Raw genomic sequence first — 6,942 nt, forward strand, 5'->3', positions numbered from 1 at the left:
AAAGAGTTAAGAAGGTATCAGTCACTAACAATCTGCTACCAGCTTATATCAGTGAAGTGTTCAGTTGGAATTGTACAGAGGAGTAAACTCTCCTGGTGTCTCAAAAAAACTGGTCTTAGAAAATTTCATCCAGCACTAGTTTACTTTGAGACTTTGAGATTTTCAGGTTTGTTTTTTGTTTGTTTTTTTTTCCCCCCCCCCCCCCCCCGCAACAATGTCAAGTAGTTTAAAGCCTGTTGTAACTCTGGAGTCCATTAGTTATTTGCCTCTGGAGTGATTATTTCTGCAAGACCAAGTTCCAGTCTTTTCTTTTTTTTTGAGAGTTTTTTTTTTTTTTTTTTTTTTTTTTTTGCTATAGGATGCATGCGCTCACCAGACAGAGAGAGACAGAGAGACAGAGAGACAGAAAGCAAGAAATTACCCCCCAGGGGGGATGGCCATGCCACAATCCCTTCTCCTCCATTCTCCTCTCGGGATCTTGGGCACGCACGCACACGAGCCCGGTGTGAGTTTAAGCCACCGGGTCCAGGACTCGAACCACGGTCGACCACATGGGAGTCCAGCGACATAGCAATTATGCTAACTGCTGGTCCCCTGAGTTCTAGTCTTGATGTCATGCTCTGGTATTGCCACTAGCAATTTACAACCCAATAATGTAAATAAGTCAACCGAGTTTAAGTGGGTATAAGCTGAGTCAAAATCTTAGTATATCATCAGGCCCACTTGTGACAAAAGTAGCCCAGGTCCATACCAAAAACCTTTTGAACTTGATTTCAAGTCACACTGTTTAAGATTTTTCCACTGCTTATTTATTCCCTCTTCCAAGATACACAAAGCACCTATCACCTTGCCCAAACAATCTACTTGTCTGAAACTGTTAAGTTGTCATAAAAGTCATGACATGTTTTTCTATGCAAAAATGTGATGATTTGCTGCTCCACCTGCCACAACTGCTGCCTGAGTCACTGCCTGCACAGCTCTGGTCACCTGACTTTCTGTACTAACTGCTGATATTTGAAGTTCTACAACATTGCAGACATTGACAACAAAGAACAGTCTGAATTTGATCAAGATTTGTATGATGTTGAAGTAGAAGAAGAAACTCATGAGGAAACAAAAATCAAAGTGCAAATACCATGCTGTTTTGATTATCACAGCTTTATAGTATATTTTGGGGTCAGAGGGGACTAAGATGCCACACACTCTTCTTGCGCAGGATTGTTTTGGCAATACAAGGTATTTTAAGATAAAGGACAGAAGAACACTTGGTAGGAAAAGTGCTGCATATCTATGTTTATTGCAGCATTTTTCACAATTACTAAGACATGGAACCAACCCAAATGTCCACAAACAGAAGAATGGATTGAAAAAGTGTGGCGCATACACTCTATGGAATACTACTCAGCCATTAAAAAACCAAGACTATGACTTTTGACAGAAAGTAGATGAATAGGGAAGGTTTACTGGTGAGTGAAGCAAGCCAGGTTATGAAGGAGAGACATTGTATGTCTCCACTTAATATAAACTGACTGTCTGCACTCTATGGCCAAAACTGAAACACTAGAGGATTTAGAAACATAGAAAATGGTTATAGATACCAAATACAGTGTGGGAAGAAGGTGGGAGAAGGAGGAGAGTCTGAGGAAAGACATTAAGGAGAAAATTACAGAGGCAAGATATTTATGGGACAAAGAAATAGGTTATTATCTGTTGATGATAATGTGTATAGTATCCCCAACTGGATTAGTGAGAAATGTATTCATGTTGGAACATTCTCTTTACAAGCTAAGTGATATATGTGACTGAATGTATAAAATAAATTAAAATTATAAAAATCAAAGTGCATCAGTTGACTGTTCAGTTGATGTAAAATCTTCAAGAAAGACTTAATGGTCTGGTAGAAACATTGAAAGCTTGCCTGGGGTAGTTAAAAGATGAGTGAATGCTCTGAAAAACCTTCAAGTCAAATGTGCACAGATAGAAGCCAGATTTTATGAAGAAGTTCATGATCTTGAAAGGAAGTGTACTGTTTTCTGTCAGCCCCTATTTGATAAGTGGTTTGAGATTATCAGTGCAATTTATGAGCCTACAGAAGAACGTGAATAGAAATTGGATGAGGAAGGTGAAATTTCAGAGGAGCTAAAGGAAGGTCTAAGATCACAGATGAGAAAAAGGATGAAGAAAAGAAGACCCTAAAGAAATTCCTGAATTTCGATTGACTGGTTTTAAGAATGTTGACTTGTTGGGAACCAGCAGTTAGCGTAATGGCTATGTCGCTGGACTCCCACGTAGTCGACCGTGGTTCACGTCCCAGACCCGGTGGCTTAAAACTCACGCCGGGCGCGTGTGCGTGCGTGCCCAAGATCCTGAGAGGAGAATGGAGGAGAAGGGATTGCGGTGTGACCATCCCCCCTGGGGGGTGATTTCTCGCTTTCTGTCTCTATGTCTCTCTCTGTCTGTCTGGCGAGCGCACGTGCCCTATAGCGAAAATCTCTCCAAAAAAAAAAAAAAAAAAGAATGTTGACTTGCTCAGTGATATGGTTCAGGAACATGATGAACCTATTGTTAGGACTTGAAAGATATTACAGTGAAGTTCTCAGTTGCTGGCCAGCCTATGAGTTTTGTTTTAGAATATCACTTTGAACGCAATGAATATTTTACAAATAAAGTATTGACATAGACATATAGAATGATGTCAGAACCATATGATTCTGATCCCTTTTCTTTTGATGGATCAGAAATTATGGGTTGTACAGGGTGCCATTAGATTGGACAAAAGCAAAGAGTATCACTTTAAAAAACATTAAGAAGCAGCAGAAACACAATGAGACACCATTTTGTACCCACTAGAATAGCTATAATAAATAAAAACAGATAATATTGAAGGTTGGGTAGGGAATAGAAAAATGGGAATCTTCATACATTGCTGATGGCAATGTAAACTCGTGCACTGTGGGAAACAGGTGGCAGATTCTCAAAACTGTTAAATTGTTTACTGTATAGTCAGCGATTTCTTCTGAAATCCTCTCTAAGGTCTGTCCACAATGAACCATTGTTCTTTGAACAAATGATGCATTTCACACCTCTTGAATTTGTTTATGCTGTTCTCTCTCTCTCTCTCCTTGGCTTTAACTGCCACTTTCTTCTAATTTTCTATTCAAATTGAAAGAGTAAGTGTCTGGTGAGAACAAGTATTTATTGAAATGAGTATCCTCCAGTTTTGTTTTTACTTATTTTTTAATTGCCAGAGGGTGACACACTCAAAAGAGGCTGAGAGAGAGAGACAGAGAGAGAAATAGAGAGAGGGTGAGAGAAAGAAAGCACCCCTAATAGAGTGTGGTCACATTGCAATCTTTTTGGTATGTTGGGCACACTTGTACACGTATCAAGCATGTTTTTTAAGCCACTGGGACAAGGATTCACACCATAGTTAGCCATGTGGAATCCACTTTCCCAACCACTGTGCTACGGGCTGGCCCAAATAACTTCCAGTTTTAATTCGTCAGATATACAAACAAGTCATTTGACTCAGGTGGTTCCCCTGTCTTTTATTAAAGAATTATTTATTTAATTTTATTTATTATTAGTATTTAAAAATTTGATCAGAGAGAGAGAAAGAGAGAGAAGAGTAGGAAAGTGAGAAAGCAAGCTGTCAGGTCTGGGACTTGAACCATAGTCGGCCATGTGGGAGTCCAGGACTTAGTCATTACACCACCGGCTGGCTCCCACAAGTGGTCCCTTATAGAGCATAAGTTTATACTTTTCCTCTGTGGAGCCAGCTTCTATAGGCCTGGTGTGAGGACAGTGGTGGTGGAGGAGTTGCACAGAAGTGGTATTACCTAAGAAAAGCAAGGATTCCAAGGGAGAAGAGGGCCTTGTAAACTTCAATTTTAGGATTAAGATGCTCAGAACTTTCAATTAGAATCTGAAAAGGTAATTAGGGAAAAATTGATCAAACATGAGCTCCGTGAGACTTTTCCAGGTTTATAATTTCCAGGGACTTTCATATTTTTCTATACATTGATCTTTTTGAACAGTGACTATAAAGTTTAAGAAACCTAACTGGGATGGACTAAGGTATATATCATACTGGGACAAGTGTCTCTTCACAATTTAAATGATGTATAGCGATTTAATGTATGAATAATAATTTTAAAAATTAATAAAAAATGACAACCCTCCCAATAAAATCACCTAATTGTTGAAAAAAAAATCAAATAGGCAGTGTAAAGAATGACATTTCCTGTCAGAACCACAAATGAGTTTAACGTTAAGTGTTTTTCAGGCGCCACCTGGTGTCAAATTTAACTGACAGTTTTTCGTCATCTGAGAAAATAAATTAATGAAATCCAAATACAGTTGACTCTAGAAAAACACGGAATGGGGACAGAGAGTATCACCATCCCCTGCCTCCTTCAGTCGAAAATCCATGTATAATTTTTTTACTCCTTCAATTTAACTACTAATAGCCTATTGTTGACCTGAAGCCTTACTGATACATAAACTGTTGATTAATACCTATTTCGTATGTTATATGTATTATATGCTGTATATAATGAAGCAAGTTAGAGAAAAGAAAAACATTATTAAGAAAATCATAGGAAACCGAATACATTTACAGTACTATAATCTCCAACATATTTATTTTAAAACATTTGCATGTAAGTCGACCTGTGTAGATCAAGCCCATGTTATTCAAGTAAACAATACAGTCCATCTTCATTATTAGGGGGGCCCACATTTGTGCATTTGCCTACCGACTAAAATATATTTGTAAGCTTCAATTCAATATTTGTAATACAATCCTGATTGAGTGCGCATCACTTGAGAGCCTAACGTGTGCGTCTCCTGACTTGTGTCTGGTCTCATGCAATAAATGAGTATCCTGTACATGCTCATTCACTACCGTCTTTTTCACAGCTTTATGCTTTTTGTTGTTGATTTTGTTGTTTGAAATGACCAATCACAGTGCTGAAGTGCTGTCTGGTGTTTCTAGTGCCAAAGGCCTTGTGGAGAGAATATGTGTGTTAGGTCAACTTCTTTCAGATCTAAGTTATAGTGCCTTTGGCTATGAGTTCGATATTATTGAATCCACAATAAACGTTATACAAGGCATCTCTAACCAGACACTCACATAAAATGGGTTAGGTATTGCCTGGCTGTGGAATTGCTGTGATCAGGGGACCCTAACCCTGTGCTTCTCCAGGAGCGATGGCTATGTTCTCTAACCCGGTGTTGGACACTTTGTAGAACACAATTACTGAGAACAAGAATCAACTGTAGTTCAAAGTCCTATAGGAGGACCTAGCAGTTTTACATAGGAAATGGTGTGCTACCATATTGCTCACCAAAAAGAATTCCCCCAGGGCTTATAGCTCATTAATGAAACTCACTAATGCTGAGCCCTGGGTCAAAGACACTACGTAGTGAAAGGCAGGTCTGACTCAGGAAAAGGCACAGAGCTCCATCAAAGCTGGATACTGGAGATAAGGAACACTACCTTGCTTGCAGATCTGTGCATCTTCTCTAAAAAAGAGAGGAAATGGCCCCCTTCTCGAGGGCTTTGAGAAGGTGAGCAAACAATGTATTAAACCACATCTTACACTCAATGTTCTCTTAGGGACAGAGACCTGCTCCGTGCCTCTGAGTTAGACACAGAACCAATAAAGAGGAACTTTAAAACTAGCTTCTTGAAACTCGAGTGAAAAATATTGGTCCTGATATCATCAGTGTTTTTTATGTTCTCTGATGTCAGTGGTCAGAAGGAAACCAAGTCCTTGTTGAGCACGCAGCCTCTGTGTCCATGGTCCCCTTGAAATGGAGAGGTATCTGGCTGGGCTCTACTTCATTCTCCAGGCAGGATTGGCCATCCCACCCTTCAGTGGGCACACATGCCTGCTGGATATCATTGACCTGTACATAAGTTTCTAAGAAATTTGCAGCATCTGTAAACAAAGCCCAACCCTTTCTGTCTTTTCTTTAATCCAAAGTCTTGGCCAACCGTTGGGTTGGAAAGAGACATGCGATGCTACTAACTATTGCAGTTCCAGGGGAGTTCTGGATTCTCATGAGTGTTCAACTCTAACATCAGCTTAGTGGGTGAGAAGTGTGACCTCCTTCTTCATCAAAATCACATACATCTAACCCATCACAATAAAAAAACTCTGTGGTTCACTGAGCCCTGAAGTCAGAGAACATTAAAATGTTCCATGTTCCTGCTGCTCCTCCCAGAGGTCTGGGTTGTTCAGGAGTCTTCACCCACAATCCCTACTAACCACAGGGGTCTAAATAGGAAGAAGGATCTAGTACTTGGCCAGAGAGGTTATAGGGGCACCAAGACAGCAAGAAAGACAGCCTCACCAAGCTGAAGGCAAGCAGAGGATGAGGTATACAAACAAGCAGAGAACAATTTGTTCCAAGATGTCGAAAACCAGGTCAGGACTCTGCTACCCCAGTGGGCACTTGATGCTATAGCACAGTTAGCTCCAACTCTGTCCCACCGTTTTCATATTTAAAACCCCATTGAGGCCATCAGTGTGACCAAGCCTGGTCAGGTTAGGCTGGCTCCTTGGGTCATAGCATAGGAGAGAGGTTCTGACCCACCAACCTCAATACTGCCTGAGATTCCACAGAAGGAAGGCAAAGAGGATGAGGATGATCAAGAGAGATCAAGAAAGTACATGCAAATCTGCCCACTCAAAGATTCCCATTCCCCAGGTCCCTTATAGGCAATCTTCCTATTAAACCTGTCATTGGACATTTTGCCAAACCATGACAGTCTGGTCCCAGTTCCACCCCACTAAGATGAGCCTCATTTGAAATTCTTGTATCTTGTCTTTTGGGATGCCTGTAGCAGACCCTCCCTTGGATCCCAGAGCCTGGATATTCCTACCTGCTAGGGCCCACCAGCCATCAACATGCATGAGGAATTGAGGAATGAGA

This window comes from Tupaia chinensis, unplaced genomic scaffold, assembly GCF_000334495.1.
Source record: "Tupaia chinensis unplaced genomic scaffold, TupChi_1.0 Scaffold000598_1, whole genome shotgun sequence".
In the NCBI taxonomy this organism is placed as follows: domain Eukaryota; kingdom Metazoa; phylum Chordata; class Mammalia; order Scandentia; family Tupaiidae; genus Tupaia; species Tupaia belangeri.